The following is a 27747-nucleotide window of genomic DNA, read 5'->3' on the forward strand; positions in this document are numbered from 1 at the left end:
GAATCCAACGATGATAAATCTGATGAAACTGATACTGAGGAAGTTGTTTAAGTGGCTATTAAAGATAGATCTAATGAGGAAAGGTATGAAAAAAAATCCCTAATATCTCACATAAATAATAATGATTCTTGGATCATGGACAGTGTATGCTCACATCATATGACAGGTGATAAACACAAGTTTGTTAAATTAGAAGACTATGATGGAGGCTATGTAAGATTTGGTAATGATGCACCATGTCTGGTGAAAGGTAAAGGATCTATAACACTTCTTGACAATGCTAAATGTGATGATGTATATTGGGTTGAAGGATTGAAATACAATTTGTTGAGTGTAGCACAACTAAACAATACAGGATACCAAATAAAATTTCAGAAAGGAATTGTCAAAGTTCATGACAAGCATAGAAAGTTAGCTGCTACTAGGACACAAACAAAAGGTAATACATTTCATCTTGACTCAACTCGGAACAAGTGTCTTTATGCAAAGATAAATGATACCTGGTTATGGCATAAAAGGTTTTGTCATGTAAATTTTGATAATTTGATCAAAATAAGTAAGAAGCACTGAGTAAGAGGTCTACCGAGTCTTGAAAAACCTAAGAATGCTATGTGTCAAGGATGCCAGATGGGTAAGATGACAAGATCAAGATTTACAAGTAACTCCTACACTTCTAAAGGAAATTTAGATCTAGTACACACTGATCTTTGTGGTCCTATGAAAGTTCAAAGTTATTATGTTGATAAATATTTCATATTATTTGTGGATGATTACTCAAGGATGATGTCAGTTATGTTTTTAAAAGAAAAATCAAAAGATTTTCAAATGTTCAAATGGTACAAGGAAAGAGTTGAAAATGAAATAGGAAGACAACTGAAATGTCTTAGATTTGATAGAGGAGGAGAATTCACTTCTAATGATTTTAACTTATTTTGCAATGATCATGGTATAAAGAGGCAAGTATCTGCACAGAGAACACCTCAGCAAAATGGGATAGCCAAGAGAAGAAACAGATCAATTGTGGATTGTGCAAGAACCTTGATGATAGAAAAAAGGGTACCTCAAACATTTTGGAGAGAAGCAATCAGTACTACAGTTTACACCCTAAACTGAGTTCAACTGAAGAAAGGAACTATGAAGACACCATATGAGATCTGGTATGACAAGAAACCTAATGCAAGTTACTTTAAAATCTTTGGAAGTAGATGCTATGTTCACAAAGATGACAGAAATGGAAAGTTTGATCAGAAAAGTGAAGAAGGAACATTTATTGGTTATTCTTCTAGAAGTAAAGCATTTAAATGTCTGATCAAATCATCTAACAAAATAGTGGAAAGTGCAAATGTGAAAATTGATGAATTTGCAGAAAGAAATGATGAAGGAAATTCCAAAGAACCAGAAGATTATAAAGAATTTGTTTATATTCAACCGAGAAGTACTACGGAGAAAGCTGTTGAAGAAAATGAAGATAATGGCGAGCTACCGAGTGATGAAGAAGATCATACAGAACCTACCGAGCCTATATTAGCCAAATATGTCAGAAGACATCATGCATCAAGTCAGATTATAGGAGATAAGGATGATCTAGTGATGACAAGGAACAAACTGAGACATAACACATGTCTAATATCTGAATTTGAACCAAGAATAGTGAAAGAAGCATTTAGCAGTGAAGATTGGGTAAATGCTATGACAGAAGAGATTGATCAAATCAAGAAAAATGACACATGGACACTAATCCCAAGACCAAAGGAAAAAAATGTAATCGGTACCAAGTGGATTTTCAGAAACAAGCTAAATGAAAAAGGTGAGGTCATTCGCAACAAAGCAAGACTAGTTTGAAAAGGCTATGCTCAAGAAGAAGGAATAGATTATGGTGAAACTTTTGCACCTGTGGCTAGACTTGAGGGAGTAAGAATATGGTTGGCATATGTTGCTTTCAAAAATTTCAAGGTATATCAAATGGATGTTAAATCTGCATTTTTGAATGGTATACTAGAAGAAGAAATTTTCATTGAACAACCTAAAGGATTTGTTGAAGACAAGAGTAAAGATTAGGTATACAAATTGAACAAAGCTTTATATGGTCTGAAACAAGCACCTAGAGCATGGTATGAAAGATTGCACTCTTATTTAATCAAGATTGGTTTTATAAGGACAAGTGAAAACAACAATATGTACACGAAGAAAGATGAGGACAATGGTTTGGGAGAAAGACTAGTAAGTTGACTTAGCAAGAAACAAGGATGTATTTCTCAATCTACAACAGAAGCTGAATATGTTGTTGTGGCATTGAATTGTACCAATATAGCATGGATCAAACAACTGTTGGAAGTTATAAATGAGAAAGTTACCGAGCCAGTAACTATATTCTGTGATAATACTAGTGCCATTAACATTTCAAAGAATCCAGTGATGCATTCTAAGACAAAGCATATATCTATAAAGTATCACTATCTCAGAGAAGAAGTTCAAGAGAAGAAAGGTGTACTAGAATATATCAGTTCAAAGGAGCAATTAGCAGACATCTTCACAAAGCCACTACCGAGGGACACTTTTGAGTATCTCAGAAGCAAGTTAGGGGTCCTACCCCTATCTTCTACTCACTGACCAAGTTCGGTGAAAGCATCAATTTGATGAATCTATAATATATTATGTATGGATTGATGTTGATTTACGCACTTTAGGAGGTCACCTAAAGGTGTGCAAAAAAAAATGATTAGAGGCAAGTTACTCTGACCAAGACTGAGATGTTACACAGCAAGGCAAATCACTTCACAGAGGAAGAAATCATGATTTAGTTCTTTTACTTTTTGGCATTGTTGTCAAAGGGGGAGAAGACTAAATGGTTGACTACATGATAAATCCCTGAATGATGGAAATAACAGAAGACTAATGACAGGGGGAGTAGATTGCAAAATGGAGAAGACTAAATGCAAATCAACAGCTCAGAAGCCTATTGAAAATGGAGAAGACTTTAGAAGACAATAGATCAAGGATAACAGGAGAAGTCTAACAACAATCTAAATCCAAATCAATTTGAATATCTTGTTGGTACTACCATTTAATTGTTGGTTTTTCCATCAATGCAAAAGGGGGAGATTGTTGGCATTACAGTAAGAAAGATTGTTCATATTCAATAAGGATATTGAGAAGGTTGTTGAAGATTATTGATATAACTGAAGAAGGATGATAACTATCTTTATAACATTATTTTGTCATTGATGTCAAGAAATTGATTATCTGATTCAATATGATGTTGCCATATCTTAAGAAGATTGATTAGAAGAGAATTAAGATGTCGGTAAAAGACACAGAAAGAATGTGATGAATAAAAGGAGGAATAAGTTATTCAATGGGCAACTATTACCGAGTTAGACAATGATGAGATCATGATGTTTAGATTGTTTTGATATCCTACATATGTTGTTGATTGTAAGATTAATACTATACTATGCAACCGAGAAAGGAACCTAGTCGGTAAACCCTAAGGAACCTTGTCAGTAAACCCTAAGGTTATTGATATTGGTTAATGAAGGCGAAATGTCTACTGAGTAAAGTTTAGTATTTACTGAGTTGCAACGGAGTTATGACAATGGACATGGGATGGATAAAAGCATTATTTAATGAAGGACAATGATTAGCTGGAAATATATAAATGATTGGTATGTTGTGTATGAAGTTTGTTAAGGATCTATGGTGAAGGAAAATCGATAGAAAGATCCATAGCGCAGATTGAACCGCAATAACCTTATGCAAGTTCCAAGATAGGAATGCAAGTCCCGAGGTAAGGTAAAATGTTTTTAGATCAGAAGGATACATTGAACCTAGTCAAGTTTGAGGATATGATGGCTAAGATTGATCATGGGAAATGTGATCAAGAAGATTTAGCGGTTAGCAATTGTTTATAAATAAGGAATTGTTGATAAACAATGTATGTGGGCAAGTGTATGCATAGGGATGCTACATAATGATTAACGAGAACAGAAGCTTGAAGACCTATTTGAATAACAGAGTAGAGAGCCCAACAGAGGGACAAGATAAGTCCTATGACTAGATTGTTTTAAGCAAATAAGAATCTGCTTTAGCATTTTAGATGTGAAGTTGCAGATAGATTTTATTATTGTTATTTTGTAAGTGACAGAAAATCTCTTAACCGAGTGGACTTAATAGTCTTATATGTAAACCCTCTAGCAAGGTAACATTGTAAAGAAAGTGTTTGAAATCCTTTAACAAGGTCACTTCTAACAAAGTGAAGATCCTAACATATCTGAGGGAAATCCCTTAACCGGGTCACATCTAGCAATGTGTTTGTAATCTTTAATAGGATTTGCTTTTAATTGAGCATACTCGAGAAGAGTATATTTCTTAGTGGGTCCAAAATCCCACAGTGGTTTTCCCCTATTTGGGTTTCCACATTAAATCTGGTGTTATGAGTGTTGTTATGATTTGTGTTCTTAAGTTTGCATGTTTAACAATTTTTTGGTTAAGTTGCTGAAGTATAAGTTACCAAGGATGAATCTGTTGATTTTATGGAAGTTTAAGTTGGTATGATTCACACCCGCCCCCCTCTCATCTTGTTAGCTATTGGCATCTGCACTTTACATCAAGTATCAGGACTAACACTTTCAATAGAATAGCATGAGGAAATAATAGAAGCATTGCAGGAGAGAGAGGATGCAGATGGTACATTAGGTTCAATTAAATTTATATGCATGTAAGTTTGTGTTAATTGTGTGAACTCTTTTATATTTAATTATGATAATTGTTTTTCTTTGTCCCTTTAACATTGTATTTGTCTACATTTGATACAATTTTGGTTTCATAAACAAAATTGTATTAGTTATCTTCTTCTTAATGTTATTTTTTACACATTGTAATTGTGTTACAATCATTCTAATTTTTTATGATATATTTATTTTATCGTAATCTCTTCATAGATTAATTGTAAGTTCTTGATTTTATTATTATTTTAAGAATAGGATGTTATTGTATATTGGGATAATTATTTTATTGAATTATAAACTATTGCACTATAAGATGATCAATCACAATTTTAAAATATAAAGTCATAAATAGATCATATATAATCACTAGAGGGCACCAAATCACAAAACAACATCACATATATAATCACTAGAGGGCGCTGAATCACATTACAAGACCTGATATCATAATAGCAATGAAATGACATAATAAAAAGTCTTATATATAATCACATAACAATTACTAATTACATAATAACAAGTCCTAAAAGAATAATAACAAGGAAATGCCATTCAAACAAATCCAAATAACATAATAACAAGTCCCAGGATAACATAACAAGTGTCATCATAAAAAGTTTATAATACAATAACATGGCATGATCTAAAATTTATAATCAAAGAACTCTCGTGCATCTCATCTACAGTCCTCTTCACTCCACGTGAAGGTGGCTGAGATGAATCATTCTGCCGCATGTGGTCCTGAGATGCACCATCCTGTGTGTGTGCAGTATCAGTGTCTCCACCCTCCTGTACATTATTAAAAGACTTAACACGAGAAGAAGATTTAACATGAGAAGAAGTTAATTGCATAATTCACTTATAAAGTAATTAAATACTAAAAATTTAAAATAAATTACCATACGACCGTGCTCTACAATGCCCTCACTGGTACATGGAGGTCCACTATCATGAACAAGAAAAGTGGTTGTAGTCAAGTCCTATAAAAAAAACATTGTACATCAATTTTGATAATCCCTATAAAAGCCAGGTACACAGTATAAACAAATTAGAAATTATTTTTCTAATCATCACCACAAATGACAATGTCGATGGTTGCATCTGGCTCAATCCCATAGCCATACCAATATTGGTAGTGGTATCGACCTGAACAACATATATAAAGCATGAATAAAAATTGTATATATACATAAATGATAAATTATATATACAGACTACAAGTTTATCATAGAAAAGAATACATGTGATGCAGGAAAAGTAACTGATGGGTGAAGGCGTACATGTGATACACCATCAAACAATCCAAAAGCCTACAATTGTAAAAAATAACGAAAATGAATCAAAGTTGTACATAAAATAGTAAGCATATAAACACTTCAAATTAATGGATGAAAAACATACTAGTTGTATATGAGGTTGAGCCTCAGTGGTCAATGGGTCATGTGAAGAACTATCCACCTTGGTGCTACATGAAGCACCCTACAAAATTGAAAAAACATATCACACACATCATTACATTAAAAGTTTTATTGTTTATTTTAAATGTACATATCAAAACAATGTATCTAGATGAAATTGCATACCGTAAATGGGGCACTAACATCTCTAGGTATCGAGGTAACATGATGTCAGTTCCTTAATGCCTTGGTATGATCCATCCTCTACTCAAAAAAAATTGAATCATGTTATGGTTCATATGTGTATATATAAGGAATTTAACATTGCGTTGTAAATTATATAAATAAATTTGTACCTTTGTAGGCTTATCATTGTCTTCCCACAAGAGATCAACATATGAAGAGGTGACATCAGTATGTGCAGCCTCCTTAGCATCATCATAATCACCATGGGCAGCATCAGCGTCATATAAATCACCATCTCCTCCAGGGTCAGCCTCACTCTGTAGACCCGTACATACATTCTCGCAGCTCGTACAGACATTTTCTAAGCTAGGGGAAACCCTCACCTCATGCAATTGTTGTACCAAATTGCCTGACAGGGCACTCAATGAACCAAGAGAAGAATCCATTGCTCGATGATGGGCAGGTGCTAGAATAGTCGGTGTAGGAAGAGGAACCAAGGGATCATCACGCACATAGTTTCTAACTCTGTCGCTCAATTTGGCCCCCAACCTATCCTGGGGGCATGCCTCTCCTGACCCCCTAAAATGATCTAATATCAAAGTAATTGGGTTTTTTTCCCAATTCAAATTCGTCCCACAATTTTTTCAAAAAATACATGGGGACCTCATGATTGGAGTGTGGCAGATAGTCAAAGACCATCCACCACCACTCCCAAAAGTGTCTAGCTATGCCTGGGTGCCTATACCATCGAATTGAGATCCATGGCTTCTTTGAATCTATCTCTTCACCCATCTTAGGGTTCACAAAATATTGTTTCAAATCCATTTTTTTTATTTTTAATTCATTTACTTGTTTGTATGTTAGGCCATCAATGTAAAATGTATTCAATCCCTCCCTCCAACTATGATAGTTATCCATCTCACTATCTAAAGCCTTATATAGACTATACAATCCCTTGCATACTATGTGTAAGGCGTAACAGCTGCGGAGGTGGATGAGGCTCACATCTAATAGTACAGATATCTCTAATAAAAGAATAAATATTCCTCCTAATGGTCTGCCTCAACTGATCAAGTGGAGGTGGAGGTGGTGCTAGACCTAATAGCTCATATATCTCAAACTCGTCCATTATGTGAAAATAATCTGCATATATATAAACATGAAAATTTACAATTACTATTTAATTTACATTTCACCTTCTAAAAAAACTTATAATTAAATATAATTTACAAACTTAAATATAAAAAAATGAAACTCACATAGATCTATATTATTAATAGGTGGGTCTATTTTAATAATAAGCATCATTTAAGAAATATTATCCACTTAAATCAAAGTATAAGAAATATTCTATAAAATAAAACATCATAATGTCCATAGAACTCAAACAATACTTTTTAACATCTAAAGATGCATTAGTGTAAGTTCCATCAAAATCATAAAAATAATTATGAGAGAGAGAGAGAATAGATAATGAATAAAATGACTCCACTGATTTAGATAATGAATAATCATCTCCTCTAGACTCCACTGAGGGCTCATTCTCGATTAAGATTTTTTTTTAGTTGGCATTTTGGGCCATCATGGTGCATTTGTATTTTTGTTATAGAGAGATAGATGATTACAATACCTATGATAGTTGTACTTTGGGACCCATAATAGTTGACCTTTTTTCATGAGAGGCTTCTAATCATAGTTTAATGGTAGCGTTTTGTAGTTCATCTTTTCAAAGAAGGTAACTTCCATGGAATTACAATTTAGTAACCTTGCAATATTTAACCATTATCTTCAATTAGGCTACCACTTTATATTTTCAACTTGATAGGAATCGATTCAACTACTCTCTTTTGGTTTTAACTAAATCCATTAAAGTCATAAGTTATATCTATGAACTTGTCAATACATGTATTGATTTGTTGTGTTCTTTTCTAGAATCATGGGATGATTTAGTGATCGCAACTAGTAGTACTACACTAAGTTGAAGCTTGAATAAATAGTAGGTTCTCTACTCTTGGAGGAGTTAAAACAAAAAAAAACTCTAATTATTTTTAAGGATGCATTGGTTATTAGAGGAAGATAAAAGGATAAAGAAAAGAGAAAAAATAAGAAAAAGGACAAAGCTCCAAATATAAAGTGAGATATAAGTCTCTCAATAAATCCTATGTTAAGCTAGGTTATAATTATGTTAAGAAAATCCACATAAAAATGAATGCAAGAAAAATATTACAAGAATGAATTAAATGATGATTTAGATTCAATAAATTATTAGGATGACAATAGTGATATAATTGTTATATATTTGGAATGCATATATGTGAGGATACATGGATGATTAAATATAGAAATTCTTTCCACATGACATTCTATTTCTCATTGAGGCATAATTTTACATTTAGTGTAATATTTTTTAAGTTCAAAAACATCTTTAGATACACATTGCGACATTGGTAGAAGGTGGACTTTAGGAGTAGTTGAAATCCTGTATAATAATGTCATTTTAGAAACAATTAGGATACTTCACCAATAATGTCACTTTGATGACAAATTGAAACTTTGACAACTTTTTATGACACTTTAACAACACTTAATGTTACTTCAATAAGATCTAACATTTAGTGGAAATCTATCACTTTGGTAGCCATTGGACTTTATGGACATACTACCTCTAGGTTGGAATTTAATATCTAGCATCTCAATGACTCAAATTTAGAAAAAAATGCTTTCAACAACCATGTTTTCAAAGCACAAAGTTTGGAAAGAAGAAAGTTTAGTAGAAGGATTGTTCCACATGTTATTAAAAATATAGGGACTTGTAAACTCAAATTGGATATGAGATGTTGACATTAGGAAGTCTAACATTAACTATGTATTTATCTATGCAGTGGTGCAATTAGTTGGATGAGTACGTGACAGGTTGTGGTTTCTCTTTCCACTATTAAGTCAAAGTATATGACATGTTATCATGTTTGTAAATATATAGTATATCTTTATAGATTGGGCTAAGTTAGGAAGTAGTGAGGATTAATAGTGATAGTTAGAGTATTATCAAATTTAAGAACCCTATTTTTCACACACACAAAAAAGCACATTCATATTCATTATCATTTTAAAGTTCAATTTAAACATAAATTAAACATCTAACTTTTACAAAAGAATCCTATAATTAAATACAACATTTAGAAATATAAATTTAAACATTCAAACTTTTACGCATGATTAAAATAGAGAGAGGGAGAGAGGGAGAGTAGGTAATTTGAGATAAAATGAGTTAGAGAGAGAATAGATAATGAGAGATAGAGAGTAGGTAATGATAGAGAGAGGGTAATGAAAGAGAGATAGGGTAGCGTGTGTGTGTGTGTGTGTGTGTGTGTGTGTGTGTGTGTGTGTGTGTGTGTATGTGTGTGTGTGTGTGTGTGTGTGTGTGTGTGTGTGAGAGAGAGAGAGAGAGGGTGTTATGAGAGATTGAGAGAGAGAGAGAGCGTAATGATAGAGAGGGTAACATGTACATGTGTGTGTGAGAGAGAGAGAGAAGGGGGGTTTATTGTTGATTTTCATCTAGGGTTTATTGTTTGTTAATTTTTTAGGGTTTGTTGTTCGTTTATTTTCTAGGGTTTATTGTTCATTTTTTTATATCTAGGTATTATTGTTTGTTTTTCTATTTAGGGTTTACTGTCTGCTTTTTGTGTCTAATTTTTATTATTTGTTTACGTTTTTGTTTTTTGTTTTTTTCCTACGGTTTTATGTTTTTACTATTTTTTACTTTTCATGTTTTTTGGACTATTTAAAAACTAAAAACCATTTTAAACATGTAATTAAATAAAATACAAAACGTTTTTCAAATTTTAAAACACTAAAATTAAAAAATAACAATAAATTAACATTATTTTTATGAAAAATATTAACAATAAATTAACATTTTTTATGAAAAATAATAAAAATAAATAAAAAATAATATAAAAAACAAAACTACATACCTAGAAGGAGGTAAAAAATGGTCTAGGGGGTCAGCTGGGATGGAAAAAATGGGTACCCATGCTCCTCTGAAACGTTTACTCATTTTTGAAATAGTGAAAATGATGGAAAATGGTTTTCTTTTTTTAAAATACATTCAAGAAACAAGCACCTGATTTGAATAAAATAGGTGCCTATTTAGCTTCAGGAACCCGAACCAAAACGGGCGCACATTTTTTGGAAACGTGCACCTTTTTTTAATGGCTCAGGCACCCGAAGCGAGACAGGTGCCTGATTTGTAAAAAACAAGCACCCATTTCTAGCGGGCTCTTTTCCCAACCCGTGGACTTCTGTGGGATTGGGACCCCACTTTGTGTATTTACCCCCTTGCATTTTGTTTTGGAACCTGAAACCAGTAAAGAGAATATTGATGTACCAATTCAGCAAGAACAGGTAAATTCAGAAGAAGATGCCGATAATGATGATGAACCTGAAGATAATGATCATGTTATTCTGAGGTATGTGACACTCAATCACAATCCTGAGCAAATTATTGGAGATAAGGATGTTGGAGTGCTAACTAGAAGAATAATCATAGAGAATTCTTGCATGATCTCCACTATTGAGCCTAGAACTACTAAGGAAGCATTTGGTGATGATCATTGGGTTAAAGCTATGGAGGAGGATCTTGAACAAATTGAGAAGAACAACACATGGACTCTAGTACCCCGACTGGTAAATAAAAATATTATAGGCACTAAGTGGGTTTTTAGGAACAAATTGAATGAAGATGGTGTTGCAATTCGCAACAAAGATAGACTGGTTTGCAAAGGTTATGCACAAGAAGAAGGAGAAGATTATGGTGATACTTTTGTACCAGTGGCTAGACTAGAAGGTGTCAGAACTTTACTGGCTTTTGCAACTCATAAAAGATTTAAAGTATATCATATGGATGTGGAATTTGCATTTTTTAATGGAATACTGGAAGAAGTATACATTGAGCAGCTAGATGGCTATGCTTTAATTGAAAAAAAAAAGGACATGGTATGTAAGTTGCACAAGGCACTATATGGATTAAAGAAAGGACCGAGAACATGGTATGAAAGGCTTCATTCACACCTGATGAAGATAGGATTTTAGAGAACCAGTGAAGACATCAACATATATCTCAAATCTAAAGTAGATAAAATATTGGTTAGTGAAGTGTTTGTAGATGATATCATATTTGGAGGAAATGATGACACGAGTAATGACTTTAAAAATGAAATGAAAAGTGAGTTTGAAATGTCTCTAGTGGGAGAGATAAAAATTTTCATAGGTTTGCAAATACATCAAATGAAGAGTGGTATTTTCATCACACAGTTTAAGTATGTGAAGGAGGTATTAAACACATTTGGTATGAGTGACTATAAATTAGTTAGAATGCCAATGATTATAGGTTGTAAGTTATGTAAGGAAGATGAGGCCACATCTATTGATGAGAAAGAGTACAAATCAATTATTGGAAAATTGCGCTATGTTGTTCACAGTAGACCAGATATAGCTCATGCAGTTGGTCTAGTTGCAAGATTTTAGAAGAATCCAAAGGAAACACATTTGATAGCAACCAAGAGGATTTTCAAATATTTGAAAGGTACTGTTGACTATGGATTATGGTATCCATATGAAGGAAACTTTGATTTGAAGGTGTACACAGATGCAGATTGGGCAGGTAATGTTGATGTCTGGAAAAGCACAACCAATGCAACATTCTTTCTAGGAGGAAGACTTGTTTCATGGAGTAGCAAGAAGCAGAGTTGTATTTCATAGTCTACTGTTGAAGCTGAGTATGTTGCAGCTTATATGAATTGTACCGAGGCTATCTGGATGAGGCGCATTTTGGAAGGTTTTAAGATGAAGTTTACAAAACCTATAAAGATCTTATGTGACATTACCAGTGCCATAAATATTTTAAAGAACCGTGTCTTGCATGCACGAACCATGCACATTGAATTGAAGTATCATTTCTTGAAGGAAAATGTGCATAGTAAAGATGTGATCTTAGAGCATGTTTCTACCAAGGAGCAGCTTGCATATATCTTTACTAAACCTCTGCCTAAGACTAATTTTGAGTATCTTAGAAGTCAGCTAGGGGTTATACCCCTTCATGAGGTAAATTAAGCATGATGTATATTACATTAGTCCTGAAGCTACTTGCATAATTTAATAGCAGGATTGGTGTAGAAGTGGAGTTATTCCACAGGGGGGTCATCAAGTTGTAGGTTGTTGATGTTGCACAGTCAAGTTTTGCATTGAATGTTTTACTTTTACTTTGGCATTGTTGTCAAAAGGGGAGAAGAACTATGTGATCATTGTGAGCAGAATTGTCTGATTGACTAAGACAAGATGTACAACTAGCTAGTAACTGAAGACAAACTGAAGACAAGCTAAATACAAGGAGAGTACATGATAAAATGTAAACCAGGATTCCTATTCACAATCACAACAATCAATGGTATTGATGTTTTAATTGCCATCAATGCCAAAGGGGGAAATTGTTGGCATTTGCATGAAGCTTGCATTAATGATATGCTATATTATCACTGATGTCAATTAAGCACTAATGATGTTGTTGTATTGTTGTTTTGTAACTAGTAGAAAGAGCTAGTGAAAGGAAACCGCAACCGATAGGTTAGTTTTTGGAGTGAACTGGTATTGCTAAGTATTGGAGAGTTGAACTAGTAAACCCTACCTATTATTTTGATAAACCCTAACCAATTAAGTTTGGTGAATTGGTTATATATATTTATGATCTGATGATGAGTGGTAATGATTCTGACACGTATGCATATTGTATGAAGAGAGTTTCAAAGTGATTTTGGCACGTTAAAGTAACATTTTTTTGGTCTTGGGAATGAGAAAGTATACTGCATGTAATGCAAAGAGCGTGATGAGTTACTAAGTTCGATGAAGCGGTGATCAAGGAGCGGTCAAGGCTTTCTTGAATGATGTGTAGATATTTTTATGTAATCCAATGGTCATACTTGAGCTAACTTGTTTGCAATCTCTATGTGAATTAGGTTTTTGTTGTGTTACTACCCTAGTTGATTTGTTTATAAGGTTGATGAATTGTTTTAGTTTGAGTGTGTTGGCAAAGTTGAACTGAGTGTGTGGTTGTCGAACTAGATGTTGTATCTGCAGTTTGAGTAAAGGTAGATAGGAGCATGAAAAGGATCAAAACAAGCAAGTGAAGTGTTATTCAAATAGATCAACAAACTCCTATTGTTTTCTAACAATTACAATAGTTAAATCCCCTAACCGAGTAAGCTCTAACAAGCTTGGTGTTATTCAAATCCTCTAACAAGGTGATCCATTAGCTTGGATTCTAAATCCTTTACAAAGGTTACTCCTTATAGGGTATTTCTTCTAACAAGGCATTATAGTCAATCCCTTAACTGAGTGGTTCCTAACAAGATCAGTTCTTAATAGGAATTTTTGTAAAATCTTTAACAAGCTTGGCTCCTAATAGGGCGAACTTCAGAAGAGTTCAAATAGTTACCTTGTGAGTCTCATCTCACCGTGCTTTTTCTCATTTGGGTTTCCATGTCAAAAATATTGTGTCAAGTGGTGAATGTTTTTGTGGTTATGTTCTATTATGGTTGATTTTCTTAACTATTTAATCCACTTTGATAAGTCATGATAACCGGCAACAACATGAAGTTTTACTTATATCAGTAAAAGTATTTGGATGTATGTAAGTTACAAGTTGATTACTATTATCTGTTGTAACACTCAACCGGTTTAGCTTGATAGTTTTTATCTTGACAAAGATATTGCATTGATAGTTCTATGTTTACTTTCAGAGATTGATTTTGAGATTGGTGAAGTTTTATTAGTTTTTCTATCTACTTATTCCCCCCCTCTCACTAGTTGACCAGATCCTTGTTCTTTCATCATACCATCAGATGATTCCCCTAAAGTAAATTAGACCAAATATAGATCTATGAAATTGGTGGATTACTTTATTTGACTCAAAATAGACTTGATATCATGAATGTTGTTTGTCTTGTTGCTAGATTTCAAGCTGATCCTAATGAATCTCATGTTGTATATGTTAAAAGACTTTTTTAGATATTTGAAAGAAATAATTGATTTTGGTCTATGGTATCCTAAAGATGATGATTTTACTTTAAGTTCTTTGACTGATGCTGATTGGGCAGGAGATGTGGATGACCATAAGAGTACTAGTGGCACTCTACTGTAGAGATAGAACATATTGCTACTACTAACAATTGTACTAAGGTGGTATGGATGAAGTATATGTTGAAAGATATTAGAGTAGTGTATGATGAGCTTATTTTTCTCTACTATGACAATTCAAGTGCAATTAACATTTCTATGAATCCAGTGTTGCATTCCAAGACTAAGCATATATCAATCAAGTTTCACTTTCTGAGACATAAGGTAAATGAGAAGGAAGTTATATTGGAGTGTGTTCCTACAAAGGTATCGAAGATATCAAATAATATTAATTTATGGATGTTAACAGGGTATCAAAGATGTGCTTACTAACATATCATTAAACTTTGTGTAGTGGTAATGTCTTACTTAAATGGCTTGAATTGGAAACCCAACATTCATTGGTCACCCTTTTGAATTTCTCAATAAAAAAAAAGGTGATGTTCCCTTCTTAAATCACAATTAAAAATAACCAAACCTTCAGTTTTCATCAATGCTTAGTCCATAGTGCTAAACAATATTACATTACATCAAGTAGCTGGACATGAACTTGGAAAAAAATATTGTGCTTTTTCCCTTTGTTAATGAAGTGGGATTACACCTTATGCCAAATAATTGAGTCATTGTTGTTTGAAAATAAAATAGATCTCTTCTAAAAACCTATACCAAGTTGTGTGTATAGATCCTCTAAAAAAGAAACGGACTCAAAAGACTTTCATATTGACTTTGGGGAAAAAATTGATTTGTCCTAGTAGAAGTAATCACAAACAATTTTACCCCAACAGTTTTTTAGTGAAATATTGGTTTGGTCCCTATCTCTTAATGTGTTGAGAGATAGATTTCCATTCCAAGGCTTCTTCCAAAATTGGAACTTTTGAAAACCCAAGTGAGGTGGAGAAGAATAATGTTTATAAAAATTCTAATAGAGTTCTAAATTTTAGAACCCTTGCATTGGGTTTTCATTGCAAACATCCTTTCAAGATCTATAGAGTCCCATAGGGGCTTCACTATCTAGGCAATATTATATCATGTACATTCATATTGGGGGGTTTAATGTCCCAAAAATGAGGATATAATATATTGTCTATCGATGAAAATAGGGGGTTTTTAATTCAAGCTATGAAACAATACAATATTTGGCAAAAATAGGGGGCTTTTAATTCAGGTTGTGTATTGGGATGGGGTGACAAAAAAGGATTTTAGAGAAATACTTTTTGAAAATAGGGGGATTCTTTAGTATGCCATGAATGCACATGCGATAACCCGGGTTCACTAAGTGAAGCCCCCGTGTAGAGTCCAAGTATTCTACCTCATTAATTTGCACCATTTGGTTTCAATATTTGAGTAGAGACACCACACCAACTTTTCTCCAAGGGCTTTATTATGAGCCACCAAGTCTCTAATGCATGCTCCACTCATATGTTTTGGTTTATAAATCTTACCCAATGGTAATAGTGGTAACTTCTTCTTATTTGTAATGATATCCATACAAAGAAAATATCTCAATTTGGATTATTTTTTATCAATAATTGTCTTGAAAAAATGCATGACATATATGATAAAAACTAGAATGGAGTTCAAAACCGCTTTTATGAGATTGAGCTGACTTGCAAGATTCAACCATCAAAATTTCCAAGATGATATCCTATTTATGGTTGCAGAAAAATGGCTTCATAAAGTTTTGTTTTATTACCTCTTGAGAATAATTGTATACCAAATTGTTTGTATGGTAGATCTATGACTTTATAGCCCCCAAAAGAGACTAGCCTTATTTTTATACACTTTGGTACATTGAAGAAAAAGATTTTGTATTTAGAAATGTTGAAATCTTAGCCAAATGAAAAGTTATAAGTTTAAATTACAACTTTCATTATCCATTCTTCAAGTAGAGATTCCTTAAAAAAAGAGAGTTTACAATCCGCAAATGGTGAATGGGAGGAAGTGTCTAGACAATGATTAATTTTAAATCCTTACCAATCACCCTTAATTCAAACAATAGATATAGCTCTACTAGATCCATTTGCCATCAAAATGAAAAAGGGAAGGTGATAATGAATCACCTTTCCTGACACCTCAGGAGGAAGGAAAGAAACCACAAGGATATTTGTTTATTAAAATAGAAAATCTACGCCTAGATATGTAGGACATAATCCATTTGATCTATACTCTACCAATACACAACTTATCTAGAACTAAATAAAAGAATTAAAATTACCTTTATTAATATCTTATACACTATATTAAATTGTTGGTTGATAGGTTTTTCTACCTATCTCCATATCCTAATGCCCACTTAGCTAACAATCTAGCCAATAGTTGAGATAAGTATGATATACTTATATACCTACTCTTTGTTTCTTTTAGAAGGCACAACTACATTCTTATAATGAATGATAAATATTAAAGCTATGGATGCTTTTAACCTGAGAGAAAATAAGATAGATCTTTTAACCATAAAGCATAAAAAAGGTAGAGAAAAATATAACAAAGATAAGAAAGAGAATACAAAGATTCTCTATTCGGAGATTCTTTAAAATGTCATCATATTACTATATTATTTGTTCAAAGCCAACTTTTCCACAATAATTTTCATAGTTTATCACCAATTACTTTTAATATCTACTAGGAAGAATCATCTAAAAATCAATGTATTCAATGTAAGAAGAATAAACATCTATTAATCATAACACAAAAGCTATGATTCACAAAATTGCATTCAATAACTTTATTCATATCTATCAAAAAAACTTGCAAATTTCCTTCCACTCAAGGTTTTCATAGAAAGTCCCAAAAAGGGAGACCCTTAATCACAATATATTGATAACATAAATAGTCATTTCGTAATAGCCATTAGGAAGTAATGGATTCTTGAAAATGATAGTTTCCACAAAGAGAACTGAAAATTCATTAAATCATATGTGATGCACTAGAAGCTAAACACCAAAAATCTCCTAATACTACGATGTCTACATTAATTCAAAATTAGCAACATTAATTAACAATGGGAGTTGGATTCTTTTTGGATTTGAGTACAATATGGAGTTGTGCATCATATAGTTAATCATTTTCTTCTTCCTCTTCTAGCACCAGGATCACTCTCAAGTACTCACTAACTTTTTTTTCACTCCCATTCTAAAGTTATCAACCAAAAGAGGATGTCATATTGTCAGTTTTTCGTAAATTCCATACTCCATACTATGTTGAAGCACTGGACTGGTACCATTTCTTTATAGGACCATCATTCAAGAATAAATTTTCTTTCCATGGTAGGGTAAGTGCACAAAGATGGGGAACCAAAAAGGGCTCTTAAGATGCCACTTTTTTTCTTCTAAAATCTGTATAGTTTGAACTTCGACAAGAAATTGAAGATAGATACACTTAAAATTTGAAGATGCAACAATAACTAAAGTTGAAGTGCTTTGAATCTACTTTCTAAAATACTATTTTTTTCTAAACGGTGGAGATTAAGGGTTACAAAAAGGGGCACTGTGCATTTATTGGTCCAGTTTTTTCAAAAAAACATAACATAGCACAAAATGTGGTGCCCCTAAAATGTCAACTTATTTTTAGAATTTTGCAAATCACTCTAGTGAGAAAGTAGCTAACACATTTAAGTTTATGCTATATTTTTTAGCTAATTCTTTTATGAATATTTGAATTTTTTTGAATTTATGAAGTGAACAAATCTTAAAAAATAGAAATTTGAGAGTGCTCCCACAAAAAAATTGTGAAAACTAATAAAAAATTAGATTCCTTTTTTAAAATTGTGTAGAATGGAGTCTAGTTTCTAAAAAATTAATTTGTTTCAAAATTTGATAAACAGGTAAAACTCTATGGCTAAAATACGACATGTTGGTTTTTGACAAAAAAAGGGACACACTAACAAAATAAATTATGGATGAAGACCTTAACATTATCAAAATTTGAAAAGAATTATATGGCTAGATAGATAAGAGAGCTTGATGATTGTATGGTGCTTTTTTATTGTATTGAAACATGCACAAACCTGATGGAAAGCATGAACAAAAAAAAGAAAATTTTCAATATTTGTTGGAATACACATCTCAAGCCTAGGAAGGGCGTCCAAGCCTTTGGGTTAGATGCCCAAGGAAAATCAAAGCCTTTGGCTTGGTGTTTTATAAGGAAACAATTTTTGGGCACACAAAATGGAAAAAATTCAAAAAACCATTTGGCATGCACCAAATAAGGTGCACGCCAAATGTATTTCATAGAAAATTTTCATGTTAGAAAACACAAAGTGTTCTCTCTCTTGGAATATATACCAAAAATATAACATTTAAGTATAAGTCACATTTCTATTTTTCTTTTTTATTACTTTAAGTTATATTTTATGTATATATTGTCAAGAAGTCTGATAGTGGTTCCAGATCTCTAGGAGTTATAATGTAGATTCTATTTTTTAGAATACTCATATAAATTTTAGTAATCAACATGCTTGTATCAACATTATCTCTCTGGTCTATTCCCTGCATTCCCTGTCTCTCTTCTTTAACCCCTACCTCTCTCTCTCTTAGGTCTCTTTCTCTCTACTTCCTTACCTCTCTCAAGTATCTCTCCCTCTCTTTCCCATCTCCCTCAACCACTCTCTCTCTTTGGTCTATCCTTCTCTTTCCCTCTTTCACTTGGGGTCTCTCTTTCTCTCCCTCTCTCAAGTATCTCTATCTCTTACTCTCTCCTCCTCCCTTAGGTCCCTCCCCCTCTCATTCTCTCCCTCTCCCCCCTCCCTTTCTCTTCCTCTCTCAAGTCTCTCTTTCTTTCCCTCTATCTCTCTTTCTCTCTCTCCCTCCCACTCCCTTTCTCTTTCTCTCATATCTCTCTCCCCCTCTCTCTCAAGTCTCTCTCCCTCTTAGCCTTTATCTCTTTATCTCTCTCTCCTCTCAAGTATCCCTCTCTTCCATTATTTCTCTCTCTTTTCCTCTAACTCTTTTTTCCCTCTATTCATCCCATTCCCTCTCTCCTCTCTCTATCCATATCTCTCTAACTCTCTTTTCTTCTCTCTCCCATTCTTTCTATCTTAAATCTCTCTCTCCCTTTCAGCCTCTCTCTCTATCTCACTCTCCTCCTCTCTCAAGTGTATCCCTCTCTAATTATCTCCCTCTACCTCCCTCTCTCCCTCCCCTCCCTTTCTCTTTTTCACTTAAAGTCTCCCTCTCTTTCCCTCTCTCCATACCATTGTCTCCCTCTAATTCTATTTCCATCTCTCTTTCTCTCTCATTTTTTATCTCTTAAGTCTCTCTCCTTATTAGCCTCTATATCTCTATCTCACTATCCTCCTCTCTCAATTATATCTCTCTCCCATTCTTTCTCTCTCCTCCCCCTCCATCTCTCCCTTTCTCATTATCTCTCTATTTCACTATCTCCTTCTCTCCCTCTCTTCACCTCCCTCTCTCTCTAGTCTCTTACTCTCCTTCCATCCCTTCCTTCCTCTAAGTTATTCTATCTCTATCTCTCACTCTTTCGTTCTCTCTCACCATCCCTCCCTCCACCTCTAAGGTATCTTTCTCTCACCATCCCTCCCTCCATCTCTTAGGTCTCTCTCTCTCTCAAAATCCCTCAGTCCACCTCACAGGTCTCTCTATATCTCCCCCACTCCCTCTCTCTCTATCTTGCCCTCTCTTAGCTATCTCTATCCCATTCTTTCCCTCTCTTACTCCCTATCACTTTCTCTCCCTCTCTCTCTATTTATCTATCTCTCTTAGGTGTATATGTCTCATTTTATCCATTATCTCCCTCCCCTCCCTTTCTCTTTCTCTCTCACATGTCTCTCTCTCTTTCCATCCCCATATCTCTCTCTCTCTTCCCCTCTTTCTCTTTGAAGTCTCTCTACCTCTCTCTTTCTCTCTTTCCATCCCTCCTTCCCCCTCCCCCCTCTCTCTCTCTCATGTGTCTATACCATTTTGTCCACTCTCCCTCTAGTGTCTCTATCCCATTTTGTCCTCTCTCTCTCTCTCTCTCTCTCTCTCTCTCTCTCTCTCTCACACACACACACACACACACACATTTTTTCCATTCTCTCCATCCCTGCCCTTTCTCTTTCTCTCTCACATCTCTCTCTCTTTTCCTCTAACTCTCTTTCTCTTTCAAGTCTCTCTTTTCCTCTAACTCTCTTTCTCTTTCAAGTCCCTCTCCTTCTCTCTAACTCTTTTCCCCTCTCTCCCTCCCAGTCCCCTTCTCCCTCTTTCCCTCTATCTCTATGTCTCCCTCTATTTCCCTCTCCCTCTCTCCCTCCCTCTTTCCCTCTTTCCCTCACCACTCTCTCTCTCTCTCTCTCTCTCTCTCTCTCTCTCTCTCTCTCTCTCTCTCTCTCTCTCTCTCTCTCTCTCTCTCTCTCTCTCTCTCTCTCTCTCTCTCAGGTGTCTCTATCCATTCTCTTACTACCCCTCCTTTTTTCTCTCTCTGGGTAAAAGCACAAAAACGTGTCACATTTCAAGCCAACTTATCAGCAAAAGTGAATTTAAGTAATTCTAACTAAAAATTATTTTTTGTCAAACATATGGTCTATAGAGATTCATTGTAGCTATCTTATATATGGGCCACAACGTTTCCAATTGGAATTGTGTAATAAATGTATATTTTATACCACTTTGGTTCTAATTACTCAAAAAATATGGTTTTTGAAAAACTCAATGTTTCAACAACTCCTACTCTTATAAATAGTATTTTTTTTTAATGTAAAAATACTCTTTTATAGATCTATAAGTGAATTTTCCAAAATACATATCTTTTAATATTTTAATTAGTTTTTTATATTTTATATTTTATTTTTATTGAAAGTAGGTCATCAGCACTAAAATATAAGGTTGATTACCTTGTGAAGAAAAAATACTAAAATTTATTTAAATTTTTTGAAAAAAAAAAATGCACTAGAGAAAATAGTCCATGTCAAGCTGATATAATTCTTTTCTAATTTGGATAAATAATTAAAAAAAAAGGTGATGCCAAATGGAAATCATTATATTTCAATATACACAACTTTTTAAATATTTTATATATATATATATATATATATATATATATATATATATATATACGAAAAAAATAGTTAAAATATATTTTTGCACTAAAGTTTCAAGTTATCAATATACACAAAAAAATTGAAGAAAAAAAGGTAAATTGTACTATATAATGTGTGATGCCTCGTGTAACATCAATTTCAGCATTTTATCAACAACTAAATTATATTGTTTACTTTATTAAAAAATATATTCAAATAATCTTTGTTAAAATTACAAAAAAAAATAGACAAAAAAATATTAAAGTTTCACACATCTTTGTTCTTTTACCCCTCTCTCTCAAGTCTCTCTCTCTTACAATCCCTCCGTCCACCTCTCAAGTCTCTCTACATCTCTCTCACTCCCTCTCTCTCTCTCTCTCCATATTTCAAGTGTCTCTATCCTCCTCTTCCCCTCTCTCCCTCCATGTCCCTTTCTCTTTCTCTCTCAAGTCTCTCTCTCTTTCTCTCCCCATATCTCTTTCCCTCTTTCTCTCTGAAATTTATCTACCTCTCTCTCTCTCTCTCTCTCTCTCTCTCTCTCTCTCTCTCTCTCTCTCTCTCTCTCTCTCTCTCTCTCTCTCTCTCTCTCTCTCTCTCTCTCTCTCTCTCTCTCTTTCCCTCCCCATATCTCTTTCCCTCTTTCTTCCTCTCTTTCTCTTTGAAATTTCTCTCTCTCTCTCTCTCTCTCTCTCTCTCTCTCTCTCTCTCTCTCTCTCTCTCTCTCTCTCTCTCTCTCTCTCTTTTAGGTGAATCTGTCTCATTTTGTCCATTCTCTCCATCCCTGTCCTTTCTCTTTCTCTCTCACCTCTCTCTCTCTTTTCCTGTAACTCTCTGTCTCTTTCAAGTCTCTCTCTTTCCCTCTAACTTTTTTTCTCTCTCTCTCCCTCCCAGTCCCCTTCTCCCTCTCACTCTCTATCTTTATATCTCTCTCTCTCTCTCTCTCTCTCTCTCTCTCTCTCTCTCTCTCTCTCTCTCTCTCTCTCTCTCTCTCTCTCTCTCTCTCTCGTGTCTCTATCCCATTTTTTCCATTCTCTCCCCCTCTCCCTTTCCCTCTCTGAAGTCTCTCTCTCACAATCCATGCATCCACCTCTCAGGTCTCTCTATATCTCCCCCCTCCCTCTCTCTCTCTCTCTCCTAATCCACTTCTCTCTCTCTCTTTCCCTCTTTCCCTCTCTCTATCCCCCCCTTCTCTCCCTCCTATGCCCCTTTCTCTTTCTCTCTCAACTTTCTCCTCCCTCTCACCCTCTCTTTTTCTCTCAAGTCTGAAGTGAGAGAGCCTAAGTTAGAGGAAGGTAGGGATGGAAAATGGGTAAGAGACCAAAGAAAGAGCCCAAGTGAGAGAGAGGGAGGGAGGAAGGGAATGGTTGAGTGAGACATGTTTATGGAAAGAAAGGAAGAGAATAGGGAAAGAGATAGAGAGAGCCCATGTGAGAGAGAGGGAGGCAGGAAGAGAGGGGTTGAGAAAGAGAGAGAGGGGGGGGAGGAAGGTAGGAACATATCTCTCTCAAGTCTCTCCCTCTCTTTTTCTCAACCCTACCTTCCCATCTCTCTCTCTCCCTCTTTCACATAAGTTCTTTGTCTGGGCTCTCTTCCTAGTATATCCCTCTCTTTCCATCAACCCCCCTTCCTCTTTCCATCTCTCTTAATTGATCTCTCTCTCTTAGGTCTCTCCCTCTCTTTCCACCACCTCTCTCTCTCTCTCTCTCTCTCTCTCTCTCTCTCTCTCTCTCTCTCTCTCTCTCTCTCTCTCTCTCTCTCTCTCTCTCTCCCTCCCTAGTATTCTCTTTTCTTTCTATCAACTAGAGAGAGGGAGATGGAGAGAGGTGAAGAGAGGGAGGGAGAGAGGGAGAGAGAGAGGGTGGAAGGTGGATGTTTAGGAAGAGACTATAGTGGGAGAAATCCCAAGTGCAAGAGAGGGGGGGAGGGAAAGAGGGAGAAAATTGAGAGAGGGGGGATGCAAGGAAGGAGAAGGAGAGACTAGAGAGAGAATGTTGATACGAGCATGATGATTACTGAAATTTAACTATCTAAAATTTATATGAATACTCTAAATACTAGAATTTGCAAATTTATAACTCCTTGAGATCTCAAACCACCCTCTAACATTCTGCCAATATATACATAAAATATAACTTAAAGTATAAGAAATGAATTGTCACTTATACTTAAATGTTATATTTAATGTATATATTTTGGGAGAGAGTGAAAATGAAAAACAATTTGTGCTTTTGAAAATGAAGATGCACTTCTCAAAATGCAATACCATTTGGTACACACCAATTTTGGTGCTCACCAAATGGTTTTGGTATGACCAAACCATAGGTTCAGCACACCAAACCTATTTGGCATGCACCAAAGGGCTTGATGGGGGTCAAAAAAAAGGGTGGGTGCAAGAAGTTGAGTCCCACTTTTGGGCAAAAAGTGGAAGTGTTTTCCTTATTTTTCAAATTTTTTGTCGATTGATGTCAAAATTTGAGGTACTTATAGTTTGAATCTGGAAAAACTTTAGTAATAAAAAATGTAGTGCTTGGAGTCTAATTTTCAAATATGTAATTTATTTCTACCCACATGGTAGAAATTTCTTTTTAGTAGGCATATTTAAAAACCATTTTTTCAAAATGCATGTTTCAGGACCATACCACACATGTGTACGACCACCATATTTTGACGTAAATAAAGAATGTTTGCAAATCCTTCTGGGAAAAGATACCTAATACACCAAATATTGATGAGAATATTTTTTCTTATTTTTTTATTGAATATATTTTTTTTAATTAATTTTTAATTGTCTATAAAGTACATTTTCAAAACATCTGGTGTACGACCACCATAATTTGATGAAAATTTCATATTTTAAAAAAAAAAAATTTAATCTTTAAAATAATTATATGTAGATTGATGTCATATAATTTATTTTCAAAAAAACCTAAAACCAAAAAAGTTATTAAAGTTTTACTAAACCTCACTATTTTACATTTAGGTACCACTTTTGATTAATAAATAATGAAAAAATAGTAAAACTAATCATATCACTATGAAATTTACATTTTTGAAATTAGGACAGTGAGAACTCTAATGGTTTTTGGTTTCATCAAAAAATATGATCAGGAAGACCTTCAACAAATTACAGCAAGGGAGAAATCTGGTATTCCAGTGCCTTAGCCCTTTTTTTGGAGGTCCAAGCATAGGCTTGGTCCCACCAAGCCTACCTCGAAGCCAAAACCGAGGCATAGGTGTGTTTCCTGCTCCATATTTTATGAAACGAGCGCCCGTTATTTAAAATTCAAAAATGGGCACCTATTTTGAAATTTATAGCACTTTAAGAAATGTGTGCCCATTTTTAGAAACGGGTGCCCATTTTTAGAAATGTGTGCCTGTTTCTAAAAATCATGCACCCATTTCTCTATGGTGATCCGATCCTAAACGGGCACCCATTTTTCAAAACGTGCACTCATTTTAATTCTATGGGTCGAGGCTTCGAAGCTAAACGGGTGTCCATTTCTTAAAAAATGGGCACTCGTTTATAGCGGCAAATTTTTTTGCTCATAGACTTCCATGGAATTGGGACCCAACTTCTTGCACCCACCCATAATTTGGCATATTTTTGGTCCCCCATATTTGTGCACTTACCTTTTAGAGGGTATTTTGTCTTAGCAATCTGTCATTAATAGGATGCTAAAGTGAATTGCTTCAAGTTGGATTTCTTGCTACAATAATTCCTTCTTGTAGGAACCAATTTTTTTTTCTTGTCTCTCCTCCTTCCTTAAGGTACCAATTTCCCTCCTGTATTCAAAAAATCAGTCCATTCTTTTCAGGCTAATTGAATCAATCTGGAGATGATGTTACTTTGTCCATTTTGCAGTCAATTCAAATTAACTTGGACTATAGAAAATTGGTCTCCATAGTGTAACACCATTTTGATTTAATAGAAGGTAACATTCCATATCGAAAACAAAATAAAATGGGAGTTTCAAGGACTGACAAATCTTTACCTTCTTTCAGCATACACTAATAAACTACTTTGGTCAACTTTGGCAAGTAATAATGAGTTTAGAAATATTAATATTTTTTCTTTATAAATTCAGTTTCAAACTCATTAAATGTTGGCTCATGAGGAGTAATATCAGTTGTTTTCAAAAATAGCACTAACACCTTTGCATGCCTTCCTTCATCCAGTCCATCATAAAGAAGTTGTACTTTCTAGATTTTTGAAAGAATTTTCCTTGGGAAATGTGAGCCTCAACAAAGTTAGGTGATTTAATAATTTCATAAACTAAGAAGTGTGTTGATCAAGAAATGTCTTGAGTTCAAAAATCATCTGACATATTGACCTCAAGTATCAACCAATGCACTTAGCTCCCCGTAATATGTGATTGTCGAATAGTAGTCAGGTAATTGACATATTTAGGAAATCAAGAACAATTTATGAAGAATTACTAGGGTTTTATATTTAACAAACTAGCCAATTATAGAGGGAATGGACTTGATCGACATTATGACTTTTGATAAAAAAGGGAGAGATTGGGTAATCAATGCTTCGACGAACTTGGGAATTGCAAAGATTGTTTTCAAAAATTTGGGAATTTTCCAATTCAAAGGGTGGTTCTAATAGAAGAGGCTACTTGGAAGGGAATAAAAAATTAGGGTAATAATTACACAATGAGATTGACTTAAATTCAACAAATGACTAAGGAGACTAATTCTTGGGGATAAGGACTATAAGAGTAACACTCAGTTGTTTCAACATGCTCTAATTTCTTCTAGACTCTTATAATTCTAGCAACAAATCATGTCCAATAATGTGCAAGAAATTTATGAAAATCAATGTCGTGTCTATCCATCAAGACCAATGGCTATTTCAAGAGCTATATCAAGTACTACTATTTTTAGTTCAACGAGAGGGAATGGAGCCATAAGCATTTTATTGTCTTTTTTACCGACAAGTATTGGAATATAATCATAAAATTGGATGGGTCAATAGAATGAGAATTAGTGGGTTTTGATAAAAATATCCTTGAAAAAGAAGACCACTTATTTTCTAAATATCCTAAAGAACTTATAGAACCTTTGTAGAAATTTTAACTTGGGAAGTATGATTAAATTATTATCTCGTCTTGGTAGAAGAAAAGAAGAGTTTAGCATTTTTCGTCACTCTCTCCGAGCTATAATTCTCTAGATTTTTGCCTCCAATGGACCTCTTACTGAGCCAATCTTTATCTCTTGACATGTTTTCTTCTGATATTTTTCTTAGAGAAAAGATTTTTTGTCCATGCCTTCTCTAATAATATTTTCATTAAGTGATGCCAAGCTATCCTTAACATACAAATTCTTAGCAATATTTTTGAAGTGTTGTTTATTTCATTATCTTATTTTGCACTTCACAAAAATGAGTTTGTTACATAAATGAAGCATTATTGAAGCCTTAATGAAAGGATAATTCTCCCAACAATTTTTTACTATAGGAAATTTAAATGAGTCATCTCTAAACCACATGGCTTTCATCTTAAATGAATCTTTGAAAGGAGGCCTAGGGTCAAAAGTGATAAGGAAATTGGAAACTAGTCAAAACCCAAGGTACTTAAAATAGGATGAAAAAGCATGATGAGAAGTAAGATAATAATTAGATATAGAATAAATATATCAAGCCTTTTAGAGATTTGTGTGAAAACTTTGCATCTATTAGTCTAGGTAAATATTGCATTCTTGGGAACAAAATCATAAAAGCTATTAGAGTTCACAAATATTTTAATATCATCCACAAACTTACTTGATGGAATAGTGCCACTAGAATTATTTAAGGGATGAAAGACAACATTAAAGTCCCATCCCACTACAATCACACATCTTTGAGCTGGAACAATAAAGGACTAAAAAATTTCCAAAGTTGTTTCCTTTGAATAGTGCTATTTGGGGCATTGAAGTTTAATTATTGAACAATCAAATAGTATGTTCAAATTTGAGACATTTTACTAAGATAACTTATAGTTATCACCTAAAGAGATTATATTTATGATTATAGAATATTTATTTCATAACATGGCCAAACCACCTAAAGCCCCTCTAGCCCCAATGCCAAGGCAACTCCATTTCACCCATTTCTAGAAGAGGAAATCAATTGATATTTTCACATTCATTGTCAATATTTTTCAATTGGTCAATAGTAACCTTAGTTAGAGATTCATCCAATCATAATAATTATGAGGAGAATGGGGATAAATGATATCATTTGTTGGGTTAGAGGAAGCACCAACAT

General features: G+C 34.1%; 1 pseudogene; it reads right to left on the bottom strand.

Annotated features, from left to right (window-relative positions):
• The window catches only part of LOC131034526 (cysteine-rich receptor-like protein kinase 15), an 89132-nt pseudogene that overhangs the window by 39722 nt on the left and 21663 nt on the right, over nucleotides 1-27747 (bottom strand).

Source organism: Cryptomeria japonica, chromosome 11 (assembly GCF_030272615.1).
Source record: "Cryptomeria japonica chromosome 11, Sugi_1.0, whole genome shotgun sequence".
NCBI classification, from domain to species: Eukaryota; Viridiplantae; Streptophyta; class Pinopsida; order Cupressales; family Cupressaceae; genus Cryptomeria; species Cryptomeria japonica.